Source organism: Somniosus microcephalus, chromosome 9, assembly GCF_052327205.1.
Source record: "Somniosus microcephalus isolate GS21.2 chromosome 9, FLI_Smic_1.0, whole genome shotgun sequence".
NCBI lineage: Eukaryota > Metazoa > Chordata > Chondrichthyes > Squaliformes > Somniosidae > Somniosus > Somniosus microcephalus.
The window spans coordinates 202,004,495-202,016,917 of NC_140995.1; the positions used below are offsets into that span (position 1 = coordinate 202,004,495).

At 45.6% G+C, this 12,423-nt stretch overlaps 1 protein-coding gene across 5 annotated transcripts in view; it reads left to right on the forward strand.

The window, feature by feature from the left end:
- sobpa (sine oculis binding protein homolog (Drosophila) a) overlaps positions 1-12,423 on the forward strand; it is a 416,341-nt gene that overhangs the window by 382,325 nt on the left and 21,593 nt on the right. The window lies entirely within an intron of this gene.

Below are 12,423 nucleotides of genomic sequence, written 5' to 3' on the forward strand. Positions count from 1 at the left end.
AGCCCACAACACCCCCCACCCCCGAGACCTCTGCTCCTCCAATTCTGGCCTCTTGCGCAACCCAGATTTTAATTGCTCCACCATTGGTGGCCGTGCCTTCTGTTGCCTAGGCCCTAAGCTCTGGAATTCCCTCCCTAAACCTCTCTGACTCTCCACCTCTCTCTACTCCTTTAGGACGCTCCTTTAAACCTACCTCTTTGACCAAGCTTTTGGTCATCTGTCCTAATATTTCCTTGTGTGGCTCGGTGTCAAATTTTGTTTGATAAAGCTCCTGTGAAGTACCTTGGGATGTTTTACTACATTGAAGGCGCTATATAAATGCAAGTAGTTGTTGTAGTAAAAGTGTAGCTGTCATTCCTGCTGAGACTGCCTATTTCTGCATTTTTCGTCCTCTTTCACATATCCGTCCCAAGTGTGTTAGGTAGCACACATCGCATTCACCGTGTCGGCTACTTGTTGCCATGGTTGCACTGGATTGTCATGGGGTTAGCCCCAGCCCTCCGATGTTCCCTTCAGCCTCTCCATCACATCCTCCACAAGAGGGCTGTTTGCTGCAGACTGATCCCTCCATTCCAACCTGACACTGTGCAGGATCCAAAACTTTTTAAATTGTCAACTCATTATTATCTGGAAAAGTATAACATTATTGGAATTTTCATTGGCTTCATGGAATTGTGTTATTGTTAACATGACTAAGCACAGCTGAGAGTCTCTTTGGCCGTTACTAACACGATGGGCAGGAATTTAACTCCGGAGTCGGGTTGGAGGCGGGACTAAAGCTTTCGGGGTTGTAGTCCCGCCTCCATCGAGATGCGGCCAATCCATGCGATTTTAACTTGATTGACCTTGTTGAGCCCGCCCAGTGGGCTCAGCAGGCCAATTAAGGGCCACCCGGCAACAGGTGACGTCACAGACTGAAATTTCATCTGCCAAGAGATTTTGACAGATGAAATATCAGTGTTTCACAGCTGTTTGAAGCTGTCAAACACTGACAGTCTTACTTCTAACCTGAGTCCTTCTCCACAGACTCAGTTACAAATCTCTCCTGCACAGTAAGCTGAAGGCTGTCACTTTTGTCAGTTCGCAGCCATTCTGCTTTCTGTGCCGGTGAGATGAGGGACTCCCAGAACCTAAAGGAAGGAAGGCTGTAAAAGTAAGAAAAAGTATGTAAAACTTATTTAATCACTTTAGACACACCAAACACACTTACCTTTGCACTCATGCACACATCACTCACCTGAACACCGACATCTCAACCCCTCCAAGTCCTTCAACCTGACGACCCGCCTCCTCTAACTTGGCGTGGTTTGGAGCCGTCGGGAATCCCACACTTCAACCTTAAAAATAGGGATTAGGCTAAAAACTGCCTGTTAACTACCTGTTAACAGGCAGTTAATTGGCACTAGTCCCTTCCCGCCTCGGGGAGGTGGGTCCCAATGCGGGGCGGGTACCCACCTCCTTTGAAACTTACATGGAGGCGGATTTTGGGCGGGATGGTGTCGGGACCCCCGAAATCGGGATTTTTGCCCCCCCCACCCCGCACGCCTAAAAGCCCGCCTCACGGCACACTGAAAATCTGGCCCTTAGTCTTTCACTCCATACACAGTCCTTTGATTGCATCCCTCCAAAGCCACTATGAAATGGGAACAGTACTGTAGGGAGGTACAGTAAACTGAAACTTCCCATTTGGATGTGTCCCCTCTATTATTTCTAATCGAAGAAACTCAAATTGCCTCCAACCGTTCAGCAGACATCTTGATTTATTGATACCTGGAGATCAGGCGATGTGACCTGTTTATTTTCAGGAACGTTGATTCATCCCTTGATCTAGTGCTGGGTGAGTAGTGTTTTTTTTTTACTGAGCACAGCGGAAGGGACATGGGCTTAGAAATTCGATCGCGCCGCGCCAGGGCGCGTATGGGTCCAATTTGCCCGAAGGTGCACACCCGAGCCCATCTGGTGCGGATAGTGAGCCACACGCCATATCGGATCGGACTGCTCCATAAGATTCAGGAAGCTCATTACAACATTTAAATAGGAGTCCTGCGCTGGTTGTTGGGCTCTTTTGTGAAATTGGTCTCCCCCCAGGGCCTGCCTCACGATGTAATAAACTCGCCCAGCAACTCATGGCACTGGCAGTCAGCAAGGGCCCTGTAGGAGTGCTCTTTAAAGGGCTCTTGCCCTTCATGCAGGTTAGTTGCTGGCTTGTCCTCAGGCTGCTAGTTAACTTCTGGACCTTTGGCTGTTTTCTGCATTTCGCGAGTGAATTCTGACCTCTGGGAACGAGTTTGTGCTGCTGCTTTTATCTGCCTTGGAAACAGTTTATTTCAATCATGGCGGTCTGTTAGGCCTGCCTTTAGGGCTGGAGGAGGATTGGGAGCAGCAAAGAAGATGGGAGAGAGCTGGAGCAGGTGGAAGAAGAGGGAGGAGGAGGGCACTGTGCGGGTGGCCATAACCCACTGCATGTCTTCAGAGAGCACTTTGCTCCTCGGTGAAGCTGAGGGATGCGATGTATGAGGTGGCTGTGCTTCACCAAGGAGGCTGTTCCTGAGCTATGTCACCTGCTGCAGCCACAACTGGAGCCTCAAACCAGGGCATGGACAGCACTGCCTGTGGCTGCCAAGGTAACCGTGGCACTTAACATTTATGCCATAGGGTCGTTCCATGGTGCAGCAGGTAACATCAGCGATATGGTTGTGCACCACTGTATCAGGGAGCCTCTCCACACCAGGAAGAACACATACATCACATGGAGAGAATGTGAAGCAGGATTAGAGAGCATTAAGCTTTGCCCGCATTGAAGGCTTCCTCGGGATCCAAGCTGCCATAGACTACATGCACATTAACCTGTGAGCTCCCCATCACCAGCCAGGCATCTTTCTCAATAGAAAGGGATACCACTCTCTGAAATGTGCTCCTTGGATATGACCACAGGCAGCTCATTACGCAGCTTTGTGCCCTGGCAGCAGTCCTTTGTGCTGCCTTTATTCTAAGCAGGCTGTCAGATCACCGACTGGCTATTTCACGACAAAGGATATCCCCGCTAGACATGTCTGCCCCCCCCCCCCCCCCCCCGCTGGACATGTCTGGCTCCCCCTGCTAGACATGTCTGGCCCCCCCCCCCCCCCGAGGAAGTGGATCTCCCTTCCCCTGTCCACTGCCTGGACCGGGACCTCCAAAGTGCCATCGGAAAACCCATCTACAGGTCTTGCAGCCATTTTTCTGTTCACAAGCACCCTTCTGCCTGCAACCACAGTGCACCTCCTTTTAGAGGTACTGGCTGCCTTTAAATGGCAGCAACGATACTTGAATTCCCACCTCCCCAAACAGGCGCACAATAAGCAGCGCGGGTAGTGATGGCTGCATGCCTGACCCATGATAATGAGCTGCCAGCCCCAATTTCACATGTAGCGTCCACTCATTTTTGGGCGTGATCTCATTCTTCGGCTGTGATGTGTCCCCGTGCATTCAAGCGTTGGCGATAGATTTTAGTCTTTAACACTTGCGCTTAAAATATCAGAAAAGAAAATTGTGTGTGGAGGATCGCACACCTGTACTGCGAGCACCTGATTTTGCTTTCTTCATTTATATAGCTGCGGGGTTGGTCAGGCTGTATTGCAAGGATGCAGTCATCTGTCCCCCATTTTACCATCTCCGTTCCACCCATGTGATACTTTATGCCCCTCTTATAAAGAGAAAAGTCTTCCCCACCGTCTCCTAGAACTTACAGCCACATTTTTTGTCATTAATTTTCAGTACAGATTTTCCCACAGAGCAGCGGAAATGTGGAACGGACTCCCAGCTGATGATATGTCAATTAACTCCTTCAAATAGAAACTGGCTAAATATCTGGTGTGATATTTTCCTCGCTGCATTGGCTTTAATGAATTCATAAATACATTTACAAATAACACATTTACAAATTCATTTAAACTAACAAAGAGAAGATAGGATAGGACAATATACAAGCTGAGATGATCAAATACTCCATCGAGCAGAATAGTCTCTGTGCTGTTGGACCCAGGAATAGCAGAGCTTTGAGAATGGATGAATATTCAGGAGTTTTACTTGATTGCCTTTGGGGATCAGACAGGATTTATGAAGTATCTTCCCTCTGAGTATTACATAGATGGGGTAGATTCCAAGATGGGGTCGATTGCTTATAGCCTGTGGAGGAAGCAGGCTGGGTGGGCCAAAAGACCCTTTCTCATTCTGTGCTTTATGTTTTCAAGATTCCAGTATTCTGATGCATCATGTTAGGTAAACCTTGGAAAATACTTTCTAAGCTTGATGAAAAGTAAATTGCTCTGAACACAGGCTTTTGTTTGGGACCTTAGTAAATGAGGATTGACATATCGATGGCACAACTTACTTTCACTGGTCTTTAGCAAAGTGACTCTCCGGTTATGGTACTGCACTAGAAACCCAGAGTCACATCCCACTGTGGTGAATTATGAAATTGCGTCAATAAATCTGGTCATTTGTAACAGCAGAAAAATTACCATGAAAGCTGCTGGATTGTTGTAAAAGCTCAACTGGTTCATTAATGTATTTTGGAAGGGAATCTGCCACTCCTACTGGGCCTGGTTCTACATGTGGCACCAGTCCCATGTTATGTGGCTGTCTCATGGCAACCAGGGATGAGCAATAAATACTGCATTGTCAGGGTTGCCCATGTCCCAAGATCAAATAAAAAAGGTAAGGCATTAATATGTTGTGCTATGTAAAATATTTTATGTTTAAAAACTGGCTTTGGAAAATTGTTATTGATCATCTTTACACTTGATTCTTTTCAATTATTTTTTTTCTCTTTCAATACTGTTGAAATATACGCATGTTCTATTGTCAAACATTTTTTCTTTAGATTTCTAATGGTGAGTATTATAAATTAGGATTTTGAGGCATGTATGGATCTGCACAACATGTATGTGTTCTTTTTTCCAGTATTCTGACTTGAAATGTTAAACTTCTTACATGTACCAGTATTGGGAGTTGATCCTGTTTGTGCGATGAAAGTTTGAATAAATGACAGGGTTTCAAGTCCTGCAGCTCCTCCTTCAGGTTCGACGGTAGTTGGGAACGATTCCTTCTGCGATGAGAGTTGTGCCCTCAGAAAGGTGGCCTGTGTGATCCCGACATAGTTTGCATCTACAGTGCAAGCTGACGGCGGTAGTCATATCACATGCACCTGATAAATGTGACCCACACAGTTTACATAGGAGGTTATGTTTGATCAGATAGTTGCTGCACAAATCTGAGATACAAGGCTAATGAAGACCAGCTCTTCCATCACCAGCACAGCCTGTCCTGCTCTTTGCTGCAGTCTACTCCTCTTAATTCAAAGTCACTTCATTGAAGCCTTCTGGTAATTTAAAGTTTTTTTTTTAGCATCTCCTAGAATTACATAGTATTTACAGCACAGAAGCAGGCCATTCAGCCCAACAGCTCTATGCCAGTGTTTATGCTCAACAGGAAGCTCTTCACCACCTTACTTCGTCTAACCCTATCAATATATCCTATTCTTTTCTCCCTCGAGTACTTATCTGGCTTCCCCTTAAAGTTCCACATTCTAACCACTCTCTGAGTAAAGAAGTTCCCATTAATTCCCATTTAGTTGTTATTTACCTTGCTTAATTCAACTATTAGATAGAATCATAGAAGGTTTACAGCACAGAAGGAGGCCATTCGGCCCCTTCAGCCCGCGCCAGCTCTCTGCAAGAGCACTTCAGCTACTCCCACTACCCCCCTGCCCTTGCCCTTTCCCCGCAGCCCTGCAATTTTTTTTCCTTCAGGTACTTATCCAATTTCCTTTTGAAAGCCACAATTGAATCTGCCTCCACCACCCTTTCAGGCAGTGCATTCCAGATCCTAACCACTCGCTGCGTAAAAAAGTTTTTCCTCATGTTGCCTTTGGTTCTTCTGCCAATCACCTTAAATCTGTGTCCTCTGGTTCTTGACCCTTCCACCAATAGGAACAGTTTCTCACTACCTACTCTGTCTAGACCCCTCATGATTTTGAACACCTCTATCAAATCTCCTCTCAACCTTCTCTGCTCTAAGGAGAACAACCCCAGCTTCTCCAGTCTATCCACGTAACTGAAGTCCCTCATCCCTGGAACCATTCTCGTGAATCTTTTCTGCACCCTCTCTGAGGCCTTCACATTCTCCTTAAAGTGCGGTGCACAGAATTGGACACAATACGCCAGTTGAGGCTGAACCAGTGTTTTTATAAAGGTTCATCATAACTTCCTTGTTTTTTTAACCGCTTTCTCAACCTGCCCTGCCACCTTCAGCGATTTGTGCACATATATATAGAAACATAGAAGATAGGAGCGGGAGTAGGCCATTCGGGCCCTCGAGCCTGCTCCACCATTCAATGCGATCATGGCTGATCATCCAAGTTCAGTACCCGGTACCTGCTTTCTCCCCATACCCCTTGATCCCTTTAGCCTTAAGAAATATATCCAACTCCTTCTTGAATATATTTAATGAATTGGCCTCTACTGCCTTCTGTGGAAGAGAATTCCACAGGTTCACCACTCTCTGGGTGAAGAAATTTCTCCTCATTTCTGTCCTAAAAGGCCTACCCCTTATCCTTAGACTGTGACCCTGGTTCTGGATTCCCCAACCATCGGGAACATCCTCCCTGCATCTAGTCTGTCCAGTCCTGCCAGAATTTTATAAGTTTCAATGAGATCCCCTCTCATTCTTCTAAACTCCAGCGAGTACAAGCCCAATCGACCCAACCTCTCCTCATACGTCATTCCTGCCATCCCAGGTATCAGCCTGGTGAATCTTCGCTGAACTCCTTCCATGGCAAGAATATCCTTCCTCAGATAAGGTGACCAAAACTGCACACAATACTCAAGATGTGGTCTCACCAAGGCCCTGTACAACTGTAGCAAGACATCATTGTTCCTGTACTCAAACCCTCTCGCTATGAAGGCCAACATACCATTTGCCTTCTTAACCACCTGCTGCACCTGCATGCTTACCTTCAGCGACTGGTGCACAAGGACACCCAGGTCTCGTTGCACTTCCCCTTCTCCCAATCTATTGCCATTCAGATAATAATCTGCCTTCCTGTTTTTGACACCAAAGTGGATAACCTCACATTTATCCACGTTATATTCCATCTGCCATGCTTCTGCCCAATCAACCAACCTGTCCAAATCATCCTGTAGTTTCTTGGCATCCTCCTCACAGCACACACGTCCACCCAGCTTTGTGTCATCTGCAAATTTGGAGATATTACATCCAGTTCCCTTGTCTAGATCATTAATATATATTGTGAATAGCTGGGGTCCAAGGACCGATCCCTGCGGTACCCCACTAGTCACTGCCTGCCACTCGGAAAAAGACCCGTTTATTCGAACTCTTTGCTTTCTATCTGCCAACCAGTTCTCTATCCAAGTCAATACCTTGCCCCCAATCCCATGTGCCTTAACTTTACATGCTAATCTCTTATGTGGGACCTTATCGAAAGCCTTCTGAAAGTCCAAATACACCACATCCACTGGTTCTCCCTTATCTATTTTACTAGTTACATCCTCAAAAAATTCCAGTAGATTAGTCAAGCACGATTTACCTTTTGTAAATCCATGTTGACTTTGTCCGATCCGGTCACTGTTTTCCAAGTGATCTGCTATTACATCTTTTATAATGGACTCTAGCATTTTCCCCACTACCGATATCAGGCTTATTCCCTGTTTTCTCTCTACCACCTTTTTTGAATAGTGGGGTAACATTAGCTACCCTCCAATCCATGGGTACTGTTCCAGATTCCATCGAATGTTGGAAGATGATCAGCAATGCATCTACTATTTCTAGGGCCACTTCCTTAAGTACCCTAGGATGTAGATTATCAGGCCCTGGGGATTTATCAGACTTCAATCCCATCAATTTCCCTAACACCATTTCCCTACAAATACTGATTTCTTTCAGTTCCTCCCTTTCATCAGACCCTATGTTCCCCGACATTTCTGGGAGGTTATTTGTGCCCTCCTTTGTGAAGACAGAACCAAAATATGTATTTAATTGGTCTGCCATTTCTTTGTTCCCCATTATAAATTACCCTGATTCTGACTGCAAGGGACCTACGCTTGACTTCACCAATCTTTTTCTCTTCACATATATATAAAAGCTTTTACAGTCAGTTTTTATGTTCCCTGCAAGCTTACTCTCATATTCTATTTCCCCTTTCTTAATGAATCCCTTTGTCCTCCTTTGTTGAATCCTAAACTACTCCCAATCCTCTGGATTACTGCTTTTTCTGGCCAATTTATATGTTCTCTCCTTGGATCTTATGCTATCCCTAATTTCCCTCGTTAGCCACGGTTGAGTCACCTTTTTTGTTTTATTTTTATGCCAAACTGGGATGACAAATTCTGTAGTTCATCCATGCGGTCTTTGAATGTTTGCCATTGCCTATCCACCGTTAACCCTTTGAGTGACATTCCCCAATCAATCCTACCTAATTTGCGCCTCAGACCATCGTAGTTTCCTTTATTTAAATTCAGGACCCTAGTCTCTGAGTCAACTACTTCATTCTCCATCTTAATGAAGAATTCGATCATATTATGACCGCTCCGACCCAAGGGGTCTCGTACAACAAGATTGCTAATTAATCATTTCACGTTACATAATACCCAGTCTAAGATGGCCTGATCTCTGGTTGGTTCCTCGACATATTGGTCCAGGAAACCATCCCGTAAACGCTCCAGGAATTCCTCCTCCACAGTATTGTTACTAATTTGGTTAGCCCAATCTATATGTAGATTAAAGTCACCTAAGATGACTGCTGTGCCCTTTTTGCACGCTTCTCTAATTTCCCTTTTAATGCCATCCCCAACCTTCGCATTACTGTTTGGAGGTCTATATACCACTCCCACTAACGTTTTCTGCCCCTTGGTATTTCTCAGTTCTACCCATACAGATTCTACATCATCAGAGGTAATATCCTTCCTTACAATTGTGTTAATCCCTTCTTTAACCAGTAATGCTACCCCACCTCCCTTTCCTTTTTGCCTATCTTTCCTGAATATTGAATACCCCTGGATGTTGAGTTCCCAGCCTTCGCCACCCTGGAGCCATGTTTCCGTAATCCCAATCAAATCATATTTGTTTACCTCTATTTGCGCAGCTAATTCATCCACCTTATTACGAATGCTCCTCGCATTAAGACACAAAGCCTTCAGGCTTGTTTTTTTAACGCTCTTAGACCTATTAGAATTATTATTTACTGTGGCCACGTTTGATTTAAACCCTTGATTTCCCTGACTGCCACTTTTGTTTTTCTCCTTCCTATCTTTTGCTTTTATCCTCGTTTCCCTTTCCTCTGTCCCCCTGCTCAGGTTCCCAACCCCCTGCCATTTTAGTTTAAACCCTCCCCCAGAGCACTAGCAAACACCCTAGGACATTACCCCCAGGTCTCTCTGTTCATGTACCCCCTTTAGAATTGTACCCTTTAGTTTATATTGCCTCTCCTTGTTCTTCCTACCAAAATGTATCCCTTCGCACTTTTCTGCGTTAAATTTCATCTGCCACGTGTCCATCCATTCCACCAGCTTGTCTATGTCCTCTTGAAGTCTAGCACTATCCTCCTCACTGTTCACTATACTTCCAGGTTTTATGTCATTTGCAAATTTTGAAATTGTGCCCTGTACACCCAAGTCTAAGTCATTAATATATATCAAGAAAAGCAGTGGTCCCAGCACCGACCCTTGGGGAACACCACGGTGTACCTTCCTCCAGTCCGGAAAACAACCGTTCACCACTACTCTCTGTTTCCTATCACTTAGCCAATTTTGTATCCTTCTTCTTCTTCTCATGGTGCCACTGTCCCTTTTATTCCATGGGCTTCAACTTTGCTGGCAAGCCTATTATGTGGCACTTTATCAAACTCCTTTTGGAAGTCCATGTACACCACATCAACCGCATTGCCCTCATCAACCCTCTCTGTTACCTCATCAAAAAACTCGATCAAGTTGGTTAAACACGATTTGCCTTTAAGAAATCCGTGCTGGCTTTCCTGAATTAATCCACACTTGTCCAAGTGACTGTTACTTTTGTCCCGGGTTATCGGTTCTAAAAGCTTCCCCACTACAGAGGTTAAACTGACTGGCTTGTAGTTGCTGGGTTTTTTGAACAAGGGTGTAACATTTGCAATTCTCCAGTCCAATGGCACCACCCCCGTATCTAAGGAGGATTGGAAGATTATGCTCAGTACCTCCACAATTTCCACCTTTACTTCCCTCAGCATCCTAGGATGCATCCCATACGGTCCTTTAAGTACAGTCAGTCTTTCTAGTACCTCCTCTTTATCAATTTTTATCCCATCCAGTATCTCAATTATTTCCTCTTTCACTATGACTTTGGCAGCATCTTCTTCCTTGATGAAGACAGATGCAAAGTACTCATTTAGCACCTCAGCCATGCCCTCTACCTCTATGCGTAAGTCTCCATTTTGGTCCCTAATCGGCCCCACCCCTCCTCTTACTACCTGTTTACTATTTATAGGCCTATAGAAGACTTTTGGATTCCATTTTATGTTAGCTGCCAATCTATTCTCATACTCTCTCTTTGCCCCTCTTATTTCCTTTTTCACTTCCCCTCTGAACTTTCTATATTCAACCTGGTTCTCACTTGTATTCTCAACCTGACATCTGTCATACGCCACCTTTTTCTTCTTCATCATATTCTCTACCTCTTTCATTATCCAAGGTGCTCTAGCTTTGGCTGCCCTAGCTTTGCCCCTCGTGGAAATGTACCTCGACTGTGCCCGAACCATCTCTTTAAAGGCAGCCCATTGTTCAATTACAGTTTTGCTGCCAATCTTTGATTCCAATTTACCCAGGCCAGATCCATTCTCAACCCAATGAAATTGGCCTTCCTTCAATTATGTATTTTTACTCTAGATTGCTCCCTGTCCTTTTCCATAGCTAGTCTAAACCTTTTGACACTGTGATCACTGTTCCCTAAATGTTCCCCTACTGACACTTGCTCCACCCCATTCCCCAGAACCAAGCCCAGCAATGCCTCCTTCCTCGTTGGGCCAGAAATGCACTGATCAAGAAAGTTCTCCTGAACACACTTCAGAAATTCTTCCCTCTCTCTGCCCTTTACACTATACTATCCCAGTATATATTAGGATAGTTGAATTCCCCCATTGCCACTACCCATAGTTCTTGCACCTCTCTGTAATTTCCCTGCAAATTTGCTCCTCTGTATCCTTCCCACTAATTGGTGGCCTATAGAACACACCTAGTAGTGTAATGACACCTCTATTGTTTCTCAACTCTAACCAAATAAATTCTGTCCTTGATTCCTCAAGGACATCTCTCTACAGCACTGTAATATTCTCCTTAATCAATACTGCCACCCCACCTCCTATCTTTCCTGAACACCTTATATCCAGGAATATTTAGTACCCAATCCTGCCCCTTTTTTGAGGCAGGTCTCCGTTATTGCCACAACATCATATTCCCATGTGGCTATTTGTGCCTGCAGCTCACTAACCTTATTTACTGCACTTCGTGCATTCACACACATGCACTGTAAACCTATCTTAGACCTTCTTGTATTCTCTCTTAGTCTGACCCCATCTAATACTGTACTATTTCTTACTCTAGTGCTATCTGTCCCTCACAATCCTTTGTGCACCTTGTTTATCCTTTCTAATGCTACATTCTGATGCCCATCCCCCTGCCAAATTAGTTTAAACCCTCCCCAACAGCACTAGCAACCCCCCCCCCCCCACCCCACCCTGTGAGGATATTGGTTCCGGCTCTGTTGAGGTGCAACCTGTCCGGCCTGTACAGGTCCCACCTCCCCCAGAACCGGTCCCAATGCCCCAGGAATCTGTAGCCCTCCCTCCTGCACCATCTCTCCAGCCACGCATTCATCTGCTCTATCCTCCTATTTCTATACTCACTAGCTCGTGGCACTGGGAGTAATCCGGAGATTACTACCTTTGAGGTTCTGCTTTTTAATCTCTTTCCTAGCTCCCTAAAATCTGCCTGCAGGACCTCGTCCCTCTTTCTACCTATGTTGTTGATACCGATATGGACCACGACCTCTGGCTGTTCACCCTCCCCCCTCAGAATGTGCTGTAGCCGCTCAGTGACATCCTTGACCCTGGCACCAGGAAGGCAACATACCATCCTGGAGTCACGTCTGCGGCCGCAGAAACGCCTGTCTGTTCCCCTTACGATCGAATCCCCTACCACTATTGCTTTCCCGATCTTCCTCCTCCACCCCCCGTACAGCTGAGCCACCTGTGGTGCCATGGACTTGGCTCTGACTGTTCTCCCCAGAGTAACCATCGCCTTCACCACTATTCAGTACTGAATACTGGTTGGAGAGCGAGATGCACTCTGGGGACTCCTGCACTACCTGCCTGGTCCTCCTTGTTTGTCTGACGGT